Genomic DNA, 15,954 nt, shown 5'->3' with positions numbered 1-15,954 from the left:
CCCATACCTGAGTGAGACTCCTTTGTTGCCTTGTTCTACAAGACACACACCCATCTACCCTCTGTATGTTGGTCCTCTGTATGATTTCAAGTCTCATTCCCAGGTAATGAAGTGAAAACTTCTCCTATTGGGAACTAAGAGTCTTCCCTCAAATGAATCTTGGTGGATTCATTTATAGGCTAATTCATCCCAAGAGAATTTTGTTTCTAAGAGACATGCTCACCATTTGCCCTTTCCTTGTACAGCCCAGACACATCAATGGATGGAATAGCTGTTTGTTCCTGCCAAAGGACATCCCACCTTCTGCTATTTCCAGAGAAAGCAGCAGAAATCTTATGAGACATGGGATGCCTAGATCTAAACCATGCCCCGATGTTCTTTATGTTTTTCAAAAAGGCATTGGCACCAGTGGGTGGCGATCTTGGTTTAGTAGTCATCTGAACTGTTCATTTCAATTGTGTCAACTCCTGACCATACGACCATTCTACCAGCACCCATTATCATAACTACAGGTTCTCCAAAGTAAGTACAGGTGACTGGCACTAAATCCACTTAGATTGATCTGCGCTTATCGGCAGCAAGTTAAGGAATATTACCAGTCAGGTTCAATCTTCTGACTTAGCAAGTTGGAAAAATTATATACTTCTCATGCTTGAAAGATTTTTTTTACATGTTATAGCTTAAATATACAAATATGCATAAATAGTAATACCAATAATTTAAATATAATATTAGTATAGAGTGTGCATTCAACCAAAGAATTGATGTTATTTTTGTTTTCACTAGTGTTTGCGTCTTTTCAGGTCAGTTGATAGTGCAAATATGTGTGCAAATATTTTAGGCTTTTCGGTAGATAATGTGGTCTCAGATCCTTGAATTTAGCCTACTTGGTACATAATAACATATAATATAATCATATCACATATAGATTGAAACAGTGAAGCGTAGGAGGACAGAAGGACAGGGATTAAGAACAAAAGTGGGGCAGATTATCCTTGAAACTCATTAGTTTCTATGTTGTTTTTAATATCACTCTTGTCCATTTCATTTGTTTCCTGCTTTATCTTTTGATATATTTGGAAAGAGAAGGGACGGACATATTCTAATGTGCCAGTATTAGGAGTCAAGCAAGACAGAACAATCTCAATATGATAACATAAAAACTCATTTGAAATGTGTGAGCTGAAATTAAGATTGAGGTTTAATTATTTTAAATTTCGTTAATTTGAAGCTTTTATTAGATGTACTCTATAATGTGAGATTCTTGTAATTTGATTAAAGATTATCATAAGAAATATTTTTATAACAAAATGTGGTTGCTTAATTAAATCAATTTGTATCACAGATTAAGCTAAATGTAAGGAGATGCTGATCGTTCTACTGCAGTTGAGAACAGGGATAAACTAGCTCTTTAGAGAACTTGAGAGAAGCCGTACTCTAAGTTGACTGAGAAGGGTCACAGAAAATAACATTTTCTAAAACAAATGATGATTCAAACAATCTCACATGAATTCTGGAATCTAGGATGGTTCTTGCCAGCATCTCTTGTTTATGTTATGCTCTTTAGCTTAATTGAAGTACTCACTCTTAAACTAAATTCCTTCAGAAACTTTAGTCCCTCAGAAATGGAAATAGGAGAGGATGTAAAGGGCTTTCACTGGACCCAAGAGGAGACTTGTGTTCACAATGCATGGCCCGGGTCTGCTGAGCCCATCTAGCCGCATCAGCCCTGTCCACAGGAAAAGTGGGAGCCAAGTGGCTTTTTACAAAGGGTTTGTACTGTGCGGGAAAGAACGTAGATGCAATATTTGATCTCCCACTCCCAGATTTCTCAGTGTTTTTCCTGACTTGCTATTTACTCTGAACACCTGTGAGAAGCAGTTCCAGAAGCTCAGTGAATGTCAAGATTAGTAAACTTTAGACTCTAGAATCCTGTGTGAAAGCCAGAGCCAGCATGAATATCCAGGACTTTTTCCCACAGTACCTTACAGATGATTGATATTAGTTCCCAGAACCCATCTCAAGGTCTTTTTAGTGGACTCAATTAGGTTAACAGACTTAGACCTGGAATCTCGAAACTAATTTAAATCCCCTCCCGGCTTTATCATCATTTTCTTGCAGCCCTGTTCATTTCTGGCTCCAACATCACTCTTCTCTTGGAGAAATTGCAAGGTAGAGTTTAATAGTTTTCCTTTTCTCTTGGTCATTTGTTCATATTCTCTAGTTGGCCCTAGGCAATGTTATTTTTATTCTATCCTTAGCTACTTGACTATCTTTTTTGTTCAGAAAATACCAGCGAAAGTCTTATTTTCATCGGCATCTTTTATAAACATCAGCCAATTCAGTGTCTCTAAGTAATGTTTCTCTTATGTTCTTTGTACTTTACTTCTCTATTTCTTTAAGAACATAATTTCAAAGACCAAGTTATCAGAGAATTGCCAGTGTGGTCATTCTGATTTCTCTAGATGTCCTTTATTATTTTTATTCTGTAGTCCAATACCTGTTCAATAATGCATAAGATATTTTAACTTGTTTCTTACCATTCAAGCTACACTATCCTGTACAGTCCTGCTCTAAGTGACTATTTCAGTTCTTAAAATGGAATTAGTCCCAATAAAGATATCATAAAAAATTACATTATATATATACATATGTATATATTGTGGCAAATGTTTCAAAGCATTAATATTATTTGAGTCTGAAAACAAGTTAAAATAGATATATTTGCAAAAGTGAAATATATCATTACATTTTATTTGACTTAACACTTTTTGTTTTGTTTTGTTTTGGTCTCACAAAAAAAAAAAAAACTAGTGTTCTGGAAAAATTACAGTTAAACCTGAGGCTCATATGAGACTTTTGTAGGAAGTACTGATTACACCAACAACCTGCGTTCCAGACAACCCCTCCTGAGAAAGCAGAATTGACTTCAAAATACAAGCAGCACCAGGGCCATCCACAATATGTTTGTTTATGGGTGCTTTGACTGAATGCGTGTCTCTGTAGTACTACTGTGACTGGTGGCAGTGGAAGGTATCAGATCTCTTGAGACTGGAGTTACAGATGGTTGTGTGTCTCCAGGAAGGTTCCGAGAATGGTACCCAGGTCCTCTCAAAAAATAATCAGTACTCTTAAGGACCTTACAATCTTCCAGCCCTGTATTTCAACAACAATTTAAATATTTTAATTAAGTGAGTTAGTTTCCTGGCTGAAAACAAATGGTCACAAATGTAATGACTTAAAAACAAGGCAGGTTTATTCTCTTACAGTTTGGGAAACAGAAGCCTGGAACAGGCTGGTCAAGGCATATTCCTTTCAAAGAATCCTCAGATTGTCCCAAAATGACTCTTTCTGGATCACCTCAAGGAACAGGAGACACATGGAAGTCTCTCTCGTTTCTGTCAGTTCTGGTATTCATCCTAGCTTTGATCTGTCTATGTTCCCCTAATACACATCTGTGATTATACGGGACTCAGCTAGATAACTGAGTTGCTTCTTCTAGTCTTTTAAGACCCCTCCTTAAATCCTATCCACAAAGGTCTTTGCTGTGCAGACTGACATTCACCAAGAGGTTCAAATCCAGGCATTCAGAGTGGTGCATGAGTGGTTACAAGTTTCATATTACTCATATTTATATTTGCTTGTTTACGATTTAAAGTTTAGTTATGTCAAATATGTTAATAATTCAACTAGCTTGTTAATAGCAAGAGACAAAGAAAAAGGCGAAAGTCTGAAGCAATGTGGCACAAAAACTTCTCATTTATTGATACCCATGATCTCATATTAGCCTTATTTTGGCCATTTCCGTTCTTCCCTTTCCCTATATAGTAAATGTAAACCTGTGGAGTATTCAGAAGCACCTCACAGCTCCTCCTCATTGAGCTGCCACTGAAACACACTGTGAGTGTTTTATGACGTGTGTGGGCTTTGAGGGGGATGGGTTAATACTCTGACCTGTCTTCCTGTGGTCTCTAGACGTAGGAATGATGAAGAAGTGGAGTGTGAAAGAGCAATAAGCCAGGAGTGGTTCTTTCACACCATCGTAAAGCAAAAAGACTTCTTAGTAACACGTAATTATCCATTTTATATTCTGTCAAAATTGCTAATTTATAAGAAATCCTGGAACTCTGTTGATATGACGTTTTTGCATAATACACACAAGCAAATATTTTGAAGACGTACTGTTTCCCTCTTTCTCTTGCCCATTCCTTTAAGGACAATTCAGAAACAAGGCGCTCAGATGACAGCGTCAGCATAAAAACACAGGAGCCCTAGAGGATGCTTTGGAAATGGTTTTGGGGAAAAAAAAAATCAAAAAGAGACTATTTAGTCTAAAGAGCATAAACTTTAGGATGGAAAGTTCAAGGGCTGAGCTTTGTCTGCGTTGAATGTCACATGCTTTTGCAATTCTACTTCATGACATTATTTTATTTGTTTGTTTCCCAGCTGTTAGATACTATTTTATTCATATGTAGGCAAAAGACTACTATTACGCTCAAACTGAAAAGGTTTTCACAAAAATCTATTTCTTTGAAAATGTCTGATACTCTGCAATCTGTCACAAAAAGTTAAAAAATTATTACTTAACTTGTAATTGTATATTTGAAGACAGGCAGAGATTCAAAGATAACAGAATCAAGAAGTGGAGATCTGCTCATTAGCTGTCCTTTTTTAGACTTGTATTTTTAGACATATATTTGGAAATTGCAGAATTTCCAAATATTTCAAGACAGATAGATGATGCTTATTAGATCACACATTGAATAGGAGTGAGGATCTACAGTAGTGCTGTTTTTAAATTAGCATAGAATTCTATGCAGTGGAGGAAGACTGTGCATTCCTTGTCTGTGAGAGACAGTATTCATCTGAGATGTATCTTAATGTTCACTACCAGCTTAATACAGAAATGAATTCTCACAGGACTTTTCATAGGTAAAAATTTAAAGATTTTCTGCTAATATGAGAAACATAAATTTATTAATATTTTGTGAACACCCTAATGGGTGTTATGTGGTAGGATGCCATTCGAAGGTTATACTTAAGCTGGTTTTCTATAATTTAACTTATTCTAGATTTTGAAACAATGACTTTGGTCTTTCATGAGATGGCTCAGTGGGTAAGGTATTTGTATTTACTCAGAATGCGCATTAAGAGAGAGAGAGAGAGAGAGAGAGAGAGAGAGAGAGAGAGAGAGAGAGAGAGAGCATGCTTGCAACCTGAGGGTCATTATCTAGCACTACTTGGGGAATTCAAGGTCTGTGATAGACCCTGTCTCAAAATAAGGTAGATGGCATTCCTGAAGGTTGAGTCCTGGGACTTTACTCTTAGATTCTCATGCATGTTTATTCACATGTAAACAGATACACACTTGTATGCACATATAATTACAGACCATGATCCAAGATTCAGTGCAAACATTATTCTATTTCATGAATAGCATATAAAAACAAACATTAAAAACAATGAATTATCCCACAAAGAGATAACATTAAATTCAGTTATTATCAGCAAAAATCTTTAAAGATGAATATCTATATGTTTAAAAGTAAGGGCTATCACACAACACTATCACATATACATAAATTATTAATATTTAAATTATAAATCTTTCTAAGGACAACATAATAGAGCCTTAATTAGTAGCACAGTGGCACCAACACTTGTAACATTTTCAAATTGGTCAAAAAGATTATTAAACTTGTGTAGACAGATCAAGATAGATTTCCAGCTTTTCCCAACTTCAGAGCACTTTAAAAATATGTTTCATCCAGGAAAGGAAAGTTCACAGTGGATCATTGCTGTGCATTTGAGTCAAGCACCTGGGCTACAGGATGAGACACTGCCTCAGAAAACAGCAGCAGCAGCAGCAGCAACAACAACAACAACAACAACAACAACAACAACAACAACACACACACACACACACACACACACACACACCCCTTGCCCTCTTAAACAACCTTGATGTAGTGATCTCATCCTAAAATATCTAGGCTTCGTCAATACGCCTCGGTTTGCATTAGCTGTCTTGAATGGTGAAACTCAAAGACGCATCTGGTATATTTAGCATCTAAGCAGGTGTGTTCTCTTAGTGCTTACCTTAAATATTCCACATCAGTCAAGTGTTTAAAGTAGTCTTTTCTAATTAAGCAGGATCATGTACTGTGCACCGCAGACAGGCTGTAAGCAGCCATGTCTGCTGCAGTTATAATGTTGCACTGACTTTTTTTTTATTTTATACCTTTTATAATTCCTGAGTGCCGTGCCTTTAGATTCAAGTCTCAACCATGTAGTAGTAGTGTACAACAGAGGAATTTTAAAGAAAGACAGTGGAATGTCTCCCCTCTAGACTACTTCAGAAACTGGGCTTTCCTTGGAGGTGCTATTTACCTTTCTTACAGTGAGGACACTAGCCCAATACACTTGGTACTGGCTAGAGCTTAAGCCATCTGACCTGATCCTAAATTGTTGAGGATCTCTCAGGATTTGAAGGGAGGGGAGAAAGAATAGGGTCAAATTATATTGTATGAAAAAATTTCAAAACTAACTGTCGTTGACACTAATTTGCAAAAACAGCCATTTTGATCCTTTTCAGCATAGCTCCTTCATCTTAAAAACAACAGCAGAATGATGTCATCTCTTTTTTAGTAACACCTTGCTGTTCATTTCTTCGCATGATCTATTTGGCACTAATCAATCAGCAATGACTCTTTTGTTAGGTACAGACATGGAAGTGGGATGTGTCATCTTACCCCAGGTTTTCCCATGACTGACATTTTAGTGGCACAGTCCAATTTGAGTTGTCACGGCTCTCAGGTCGCCTCGTTTTGTCTTGTCTTCCCCACTAGAAATCATCCTCATTCTTTGCTTTTCTCCTCTATTACTTTCGCTTTCTGAAGAGATTAGCAGTCTCCCCAATACAGATATTAATTATTTTTATATAGCAATTGGCATCCTTGTTTGATCTATGAACTCATTCATTCACTAAACATTTATTTCATAATGGATACTAAATCAAGTGCATTTCTGTCTGCTTCTTGGAGACCCACAGTTATGAGCACTGTTCTTTGTTAGCCTTCTTTTCTTTGCTCGGTAGCTTCCTCCCACTTTTCCTTCTCTCATTTTCTGTCACAGGCTAAGCCTTCAGTTCAATACCAATATCTAACACTTGTTTGGCATGGATGACATAGTGTTGCTAAGAATAGTTCAAGTATCTATTTACATTCAAGAATTCAATGTTCAAGTCCTACTTAGGATTTGTAGTGTCAGACTTTTCAAAGCGACTGCTCTTGGGACATTATTAGGGTTACTTCCCAAATACAAGAAGGTTTTGATAAGCTGTTGCTCAAAAACTATGTCAGCCTCTTCAGATTTTATAAACACTTCATGTCCTTCCTCCTCCCTGCCTGTCCTGTTGATATTAAATTGTCACCTCATTCACTGTTTAATCATCCCAAAAATGTTTTAGTTATTTCCAAGAAAGACTGAATGGTGGAAGTTGATTGCTTCCAAATTAACTAAAACATCTTTCTCCAGCCCATCCTGAATAGAGGGTATGCATCACGTGTTGCTTGTCATACCTGAAAAACTAGTTTTATCAATGTTGTCTAATATTTAGTGTCTTCTCTTTGGGTGGGGAGCATAGAATGCCAAGAGTCTTTGAAATGAAATTTTCATTTCTTTTTTTGTCATATTGACAAATATTCAGTTTGAATTCATGTATATATTTGAAATGTTCTGGTAGAAATTTTTATGTTGTAGTTTTGTTTGTGGTTTCTCTGGTTCTGGTAGTTTCTCCTTAAGTGGTGAGACACAGCGTGATTCATTGATCATCCCTCCACCATTTCAGAGGCCCTAATAGTGTTTATGAGATCAAAGGAAAATGAAAGAACAGTCTAGTTATGTGTTACCTGCTTCATCTGCTTCTCCATTTTAACCACATTTCCACCTGATTTCGATGGTGAATTTTTCTCGCTATCTGAAAATTCTATTATTCATTGTAGAAACAACTCTGAATCAATTTCTACTTCCTAGAAACGTAAAACTGTGTGATTTGAAAATTTCTCCATAGAGAGCATTTATAAGATTCTGAGTTCTCTGTTGGAGGTATCACCATCCCTGATTTCCAGCTATACTACAGAGCCACAGTCATAAAAACTGTACAGTAGCAACAGACAACTTGGTCAGTAGAGTTGATTTGAAGATCCGAACATAAATTCACACAAACTCCTAGGAATGCCTGACTTTTGATAAAGAAGGCAGAAATATGCACTGGAAGAAAGAAAGCATTTTTAACAAATAGTACATCAAACTGCATCCCTCATAGAAGAATACAAATAAATCCACATTTATACCCTGTACAACACTCAAGTACAAGAAGATCAAAAACATCAACATAAAATCAGATACACTGAGCCTGATAGAAGGGAATGTGAGGAACTGCCTTGAATACATTGGCACAGGAGACAACTTTCTTAATAGAACAACTATAGCACAGAAACTAAGATCAACAATTAATAAGTGGGTCCTCATGAAACTGAAAATCTTCTGTAAGGCAAAGAACACTGTCAATTAGGACAAGAGGCAACCTACAGAATTAGAAACAAGTTTCACCAATCCACATCTGGTAGAGGTCTAATATCCAAAATTTATAAATACCTCAAGAAACTAAGTAGTAAAACATGAAATAATCCAAATTAAGAAATTGGGTACAGATCCAAACAGAGAATTCTCATCAGAGGAATATCAAATGGCTGAGAAACACTTAAAGAAATGTTCAACATCCTTAGACATCAGGGAAATGCAAATAAAAACTACTTTGAGATGTTATCTTATACCTGTCAGAATGGCTAAGGTCAATAATATAAATGACAGCTCATGCTGGCAAGGAAGTGGAGCAAGGTGAACTCCTTCATTGCTGGTGTGAGTGCAAACTTGTACATCCACTATAAAAATCAATATTGAGTTCCCTCAAAAAAACTTGGAATCAGTCTATCTCAAGACCCTGATATACTGCTCTTGGGCATGTAACCAAAGGATGCTCCATCTTACTTCAAGGACGTTTACTCAACAACGTTCATTATGGCTTTACTCATAATAGCCAGAATCTGTTATCAGACTAGATTTCCCTCAACTGAAGAATGGACTCAGAAAAATGTAGCACAGTCTCACAGTAAAGGATTACTTTGTTGTTTAAAAAATATGACATTTTGAAATTTTCAGGTAAATGGGTAAAACTAGAAAGTCATCCTGAGTGAGCTAACCCAGACCCAGAAATACAAATATTGTGTGTATTTGCTTATAAGTGTTATTGATTGTTAAGTAAATGATAATCAAGCTACAAAGCGCAGACTCAAAGAGGATAGGTGAAAATGAGGGCTCAGGGGAGGGGGTGTATGGATCTCCCTAGGACAGGGAAATAGAATAGATTCTTCGGGTGGACTGGGGGTCGGTAGGGGTAGGAGCAGGAGGGATCAGTGTGCAAAGCATGGGGAGGAAGAGACAACTGTGATTCAGGGGCATTGGAGGTGGGGCACACAGGAAACACAGTGCAGTGGAATTTTTTTTCAGTACTCCTAGTAACAAAAGATAAGGAGTCTTCACTGGCCATGTTTTGTAGCCAGCAAGGCTTCTAGGGGTGGGACTGGGTTACATTCTGTTGAGTTGTCCATTGAGGAGGTTCTATGGAGATACCTAAACAACCCAGGCTGATGCTAGGACAGAAGGTTGTTCTCTGGAAACTGATGGCAGGGCCCCATTGTCAATACCAACATCCATCCAGCTCATTGATCACAGAGAGATTCAGCCGGTGCCTTCAGGAGGCCTTTCACTCATACATTCTAGTCTCTAGCACAAGAAGGTACTTTGCAAGCTACAGAGAGAGAAACCTGAACACCAACCCAGCCACACTCCTACCATCTGTCCTGCCTGCAAGATGTGCTGGGGCAATGGTGGCACAGAACTTGCGAGAGCAGTCAACCAATGTTTTAATTAGAGGTTCACACCAGCAGAAGGAGCTCATGCCCCGTACTGCCTGGGGATGGCCAGAAACTGGAGATTGGATAGTCCAGAGACCAAGGATAGAACTAAACAACTGACCAAATAAAAATAATTAATTAATTAAAATATATAAAACAATCCCTAGTGATACTCTTCTATATTCACAGAGCAATATCTTGTCTAGTCATCATCAGATAGGATACCTCTAGTTCCTCTGGCAGTAGATTGGAGCCAGTGAGAACCACAGCCAGACATTTTTGTTGGGGGGGGGGGGGGGGGGGGAGAAGAGGAGAGGTAGGTAGGGCTAAATTTGAGGTCTCCATGAGATCCCTCCCCTGTGAGTTCAGGGAACCCTGGAAGTGGGAGAGGAAAGATTATAGGAGTCAGGGTGTTGGAGGACATAAGGAGAATATGGCCCACCTAATTAAGCATAACTAAGCATTTCGCATAGGGGCTCACAGAGACTCAAGGAGTAAACACACACGGACCTGCTGGGTTCGTACCAGGTCTTCTTTGTATGTGTTATAGCTGTTAGCACAGTGGTTTTGTGGGAGTTCTAACAACGGGAGCAGGCTTATCTCGGATTCTTTTGCCGTGTATTTGGATGCCTTATGGAGCCTGGATATGAGGACTTTCATCTTGTCTTATTGTATCCTGTGCTGTGGTTTTTAACGTTGTTTCTTCTCTTTTCTGAAGAGGAATCAGTGTAGCGGGAGTGGATCTGGGGTAGAGGGCAGGTCAAGGAGAACTCGGAGGACAGAGAGAGGGGAAAATGTGGTTAGGGTGTATTTAGAAGAATTGTATGAAAGAATCTATTTTTCAGTTAAAAAAATCTGAGTTTTTACATTTTTAAAATTTCTACATTGACTTATGTTTTATGCCTTTTTTTTTTCACTAAATGAAAATGATTTTCTTAACTTGAACTCAAAAGTCATCAAGCTATTTCCCTCTGAAAGTTTTAACTTATAATTAAAAAAATATATAATTCTGTAAGGGTTCACAGAAAGTATCTAGTCTAAGTATTTTATATTAATGAAATATTTCCAGTATAGAATTAGTTTATATGAAAGAGTAGTTCAAGATACAGCATGGGAAATTAAGTACTATGGATTCAGGTGATGATATTCAGGATGCTGGTGAAAATTCATTAACTCAGTCCTTCCCAGAGGAAATCTTGGCACTGAATTTTGCTTATTCTCTTACTCAGGTAATAAACTGGGGCTACATACTCATGTTCCCCAAATTAATAGACCCACTATTTTTACATACCTTCAAGACTCATTCATATTTATTTCTTATATGTATGAGTTTGAGTGTTTATCTGCATGTATGTATATACTCCATATGTGTGGCTAGTATCAATGAAGTCCAGAAAAAGGCACCAGATCTCTGAAATTACTGATGTCTGTGAGCTGTCATGTGTGTTTTGAGAATCGAACCCAATTTCTTTGAAAGAGCAGTAAATGATCATAACCAATAAGTCATCTCTCTAGAATCATTATATTTAATATATAGATTTAGTAATTAATATCCATTAGACATCTTAGGCAATAGCCAATATTGTTGTCTATGTAATATTTTTGAGATTTATCCATGACAACTCAAGTATCTAAGAGTCTTTCATTTATCTCTGTTACACTTCTGTTATAGCCTGCTAATATTCTATTGACTCAGAAGTAGTTAGACTTTCTACTTTGAGTTTTTTTTTTTTTAAGCAATTCTGCAATGACTATTTGTAAGAAAGGGAAGATAATTTTGTAGGCTGTGAGTTTATCCAGAGACGTTTTTAGGAGCTTTCTGAACTCTCTGAACCTTTACCCATTCTATTCCCCATAGCTTCTTCACATCTTCAGCATTATACGGGGCTACTAGATTTGTGATTTTAGTCAATTTTGTGGCTGTGGAGTGTGTGATCTTAGCATTGTGCTGTGAATTTCTCTGAAGACTAAAGGTGACTGAGTGCCTTCCTGGTAAGCACTTGATGCTTATTGGACCATGTGACCTCTCCTCTGTCAAGCGAATCTTTTGTCTGCCTGGTATATTTTTTCTTTATTGTTTAAAATACACGGATGAGAAATATATAAGTACCTTCTGGCTCATTTATTTATTTTTCTCCCTTATGCTATCCTAAATAGAAACTCAGGTATGATAAGAAGTTAGAAATCTATTTTTTTCATATGCATGAGGCAGTGTCTGAATAATTTAATGCCTTTATTATTTTCTAATGGCACCTGGTATTTATCCAGTTTTCATAAATGTGTGCAAAGATTTCTGAGATTTCTTATCTATTCCTCTGAACTAGTTTCTATGACTAAACCTTAACTGTAGCCATTCTGGATTAAAACTTAATAGTTCAAATGGAAACTCCATGAATTTTGCTCCTTTGGTTTTAATTTTTACTCTTTTAAGCAGTTTTCTTTTTACCCTTTGCCTTTGCATACATATTTCAGAACTAACTTTTTCAAGTTCTGTGAATAAACTGTAGTGGTACTTTTAATAATAATTTTATTTGTATTATGGATTAATTTACAATATTGAATCTTCCATCTAGGAGCGTATACGTTTGTTGATTTAGTTTGAATTTCAATAGATAAATTAACCATAGGCAAAGTTATTGCTCAAAGTCACATAGCCAATTAACAGCAAAGCTAGTGGTAGAAGAAATGTCTCCTGCCTCTTTAACAGTTCACACACTTAAAGGCTTAATTATTTAGTCAGTTAGGAAAAATTTTCCAGTTTTTGCAGCTACGGAACCCATCAGCATGAAAGAGAATGCAACTTCTGTATTTTTACCAGGCCCTTGATAATCAAAGTGTTCTCAGAGGGCTTGTTAAAATTGGAGACTCTCAGTCCTAAAGACCTAGAATCTTCATTTTAAAAAGATTGCTGGCTTATTGATAGACACTGTTTGTGAGACTATGCGAAATACTGCTTTGCAAAAGTGGCCTGAAATCCACAGCACCGATCCCTTTCTTTGGCGCCTCTCAGAACCCCTGGTGCTGATGCAGAGGCCACTGAACTCTAAAGGTTTCAAGAACGCATCATGGAGACCCGGGTTATGATGGTCGGGTGTGGCCCTTTCCCTGCGCTCAGCCACATTGTGCCTCCTTTTCTGAACAGACAGAAAGCATTGGAGAAATGGCTTCACAGTGAGGGTGCTTACTGCTTTTATAGATAACCTAAGTTTTAGTATGCTTGCTGGATGGCTCACAAAAGCCTGTCGCTCCTGCTCTAGGGAATCCAGCCACTTCTTCTGCCCTGCATAGGCATCCGCACACACAGGGAGCATACGCATAGGCACATGCACCCATACGCATCTATGAGTAAAATGGTAAACACACACACACACACACACACATAATCCAAATAAATCTCATTCCAAAATGAGAGCTGGCAGGGTAGCTCAGTGGGTAAAAATCCGGCTTGACATCAAACCCAAAGATGTGATTTAGGTCCCCAGGGTCCAAGAAATAGAGGGAGCCGAGCAGACTCCAGAAAGTTAAGACTCTGTCTTCGTGCATAGGTTATGGCGTGTGTGTTTGCACGGTGCAACTTCCTTCACGCATACACACACAGATTAAAAATAGCTTTAGTTGAAGATATCTTAAAATCCCAAATGATAAAATATTATCTAGATAATTCATATCCTTTAATATATTTATTCAAAGGAAACAAAAGATTAAATGGTTTTCAGAAAACAATACATTTCAGGAAGAACAGGACTTTTGTGTTGAGTGAGTGTGTGTGTGTGTGTGTGTGTGTGCGCGCGCGCGCGCGCGCTCGCGAGTGTGCGCTTACTACTAACTACAGGTGGCTAGAGAACAAATATATTTCTTTGAAATCACAGTGGTTCCCTAAGTTGACATATTAGCTCTTAAATGTTATTGGGGGGAAAACTTTAAATGCTGAAGAGTCAGAAACACAGACCTTCAGTTTTCCAATAAAAGGCAAAAGCCATCCTACCTGTTTAGGCAGCTTCATTTTACTAGTAGTAATTGGGGTTCAGCCCCCTGGTGACTATAACAGCAAGTTATTCCTAGATGCCTGGAGACCAGGAAGGAGTGGAAAAGGTGAAGAGGGGATGGAGGAAAAAAGTGAATTCCCTGCAATATCGCCTCGAGCCACTAGGGGTACCTTTGTATCATTTTTCATTCTGCACCGATTTGGAGTAGAAACCTGTATTAGGGGAAAACCAGGGTCCTCGGTATTTTTTTCTTTTCTTCCTCTCTTTCTTTCTTTTTTTTTTTCCTTTTGAGAGCAGTGCACCCAGAATCCAAAAAGATTTTTTAAAAAGGGAGGAAGGAAGGAAGAAAAGGAAAGAAAAGAAAGAAACCACAGCCCTTCGGTAACCCGGATAGGGCTACGGAATCGTTCTACTGGACGCCAGCACTGGGAATTCATTTTTGAGGTCAATTTCCAATCGAGATAAATCTATTGGATTAGTAGGATTATCTGATCGCAGCTCAAAGAAGTAACGTTGTTTGATCGTTTGTATTTCTTGCCTGATGGTAGGAATTACACGGATGCGGCTTTGGTTCTCCAGGATTCTGGATCGTGGCAGCATCTGGAGAGAAAAAAAGCATCAATCCACACGTTTAGGAAGTGTCCGTGGGTGAATAACGAGGGAGGGGGAGGTGGATCTGGGGTTGCGGCTGCTTAAAGAAAAAAAATATATAAATAAATAAATAAAGGAAGCATCTTGAATTCTGAAACAAGAATTACCCAGTTCCAGAGGTTGAAAAGAAAGCATCTGCAAACTGGTAAATACTTTGACCGTTTCGGCTTGAATTTGACGGGGGAAGTGCTGGTGAAACTGTCTCCTTGAATAATGGAAAGAGGACTGGGGGACGATGAGGGGGCTCCTTCGGTGGACGTGTCTTCCTGAGGGGTAAGTTTGCGCCTCTTTCCTCGGGAGAGGGCTGCGGGTTTGGGTATCACTGTGCGGAAGGGCTTGCGGACGCGGCGCCCGCCGGAGAAATGGGGCGAGCAGGCTGGGAGCCCACCTCGCTCATCTCCCAGGCATCGCGACCTCTCCGCTCGCACCGAGCTTCAAAACCTGGGTTTTGTGGCGGCGTCAGTGGGGGGAAGGCAAGCAGCCTTCTGCCTCTCAACTTTGCTTTGGAAAAAATCTCTCAGCGAGGAGATCCCTCTTGGACCCGGCGATTTTTCTCTTAGAGATACTTTAAGGAGAGGAGGCAGCCAGTGCTTTAGAAAAATCCTGCTTGGGGGTTGGGGGAGAGCTCCGGTCTTCATTGTGCTGCCTCGGCCCAGTTTCCCAGGCTGTCTAAGCTTCTTGGGGGAATTTCGCTGGGGATGCAGTCAGCAAGAGGATGGCCTTATTCATAAGCTCCGAGGTTCCCACCCTCTGTTTCTCTCTGCCCTTCCCCACCACCTCCTTCTTCCAGTCAGGGACTAAAGGGTTACAGTCGCTGCATCGGATCCAGGAGAAAGAAGTAGGGGTTTGCCACACAGGTTAACTTGTGACTGCCTCTTAGGACTTTGCATAATTCAGTCGGACTTAACTTTCTTGAGTTAGATGAGACTCTTTGCGGTATTTCCACCCAGGGCCCAGGCTGAGTGTACCGGGCATCCAGCCACCGTTGGGATTTTAGTCAGCTTCGCTCTGCTCCTGACTCCATAGCTTTTCTTTCCCAGGGAGCTGGGAGTGTTTGCGTTTCTAGCGATTTTCCTGCAACTGAATTTAGCTTAAAATATATATATATTTTTTTTTCTTTCAGTTAAAGAAATTTTGTAGCTCTAAGGAAAAAAAAAACTCTTCTGTGCTCGCAGAAGGAAATCGATGGTACCAACGGTAATTAAAATTAATCTCTCAAATGCATGAATATTAATTGACTTAGGGAAGTAAAAGTTGCGGTGGAACCCGAAAAGGACATTGTACTCATTGAAGTTTGAAATCCACATAGCTCCAGCACAATTATATTTACATAATAAGAT

The 15,954-nt window shown here is 38.7% G+C and overlaps 1 protein-coding gene across 11 annotated transcripts in view; it reads left to right on the top strand.

Annotated features, from left to right (window-relative positions):
- Nucleotides 1-15,954, top strand: part of Nlgn1 (neuroligin 1) — a 901,140-nt gene that overhangs the window by 168,209 nt on the left and 716,977 nt on the right. For 4 of the 11 annotated variants that reach the window (XM_031376460.1, XM_031376458.1, XM_031376454.1 and 1 more), the window contains exon 1: nt 14,136-14,887. The exons of 3 other annotated variants lie outside the window; for them this stretch is intronic. The gene's annotated coding sequence lies outside the window, so the exon portion shown is untranslated. Of the gene's footprint in view, nt 1-14,135; nt 14,888-15,954 lie in introns of those variants that run through there. 4 more of the 11 variants (XM_031376461.1, XM_031376459.1, XM_031376455.1 and 1 more) reach the window with 1 other exon arrangement.

This window comes from Mastomys coucha, unplaced genomic scaffold (genome assembly GCF_008632895.1).
Source record: "Mastomys coucha isolate ucsf_1 unplaced genomic scaffold, UCSF_Mcou_1 pScaffold17, whole genome shotgun sequence".
Classification (NCBI taxonomy): Eukaryota; Metazoa; Chordata; class Mammalia; order Rodentia; family Muridae; genus Mastomys; species Mastomys coucha.
This window is presented reverse-complemented; position numbering and strand designations above follow the sequence as displayed.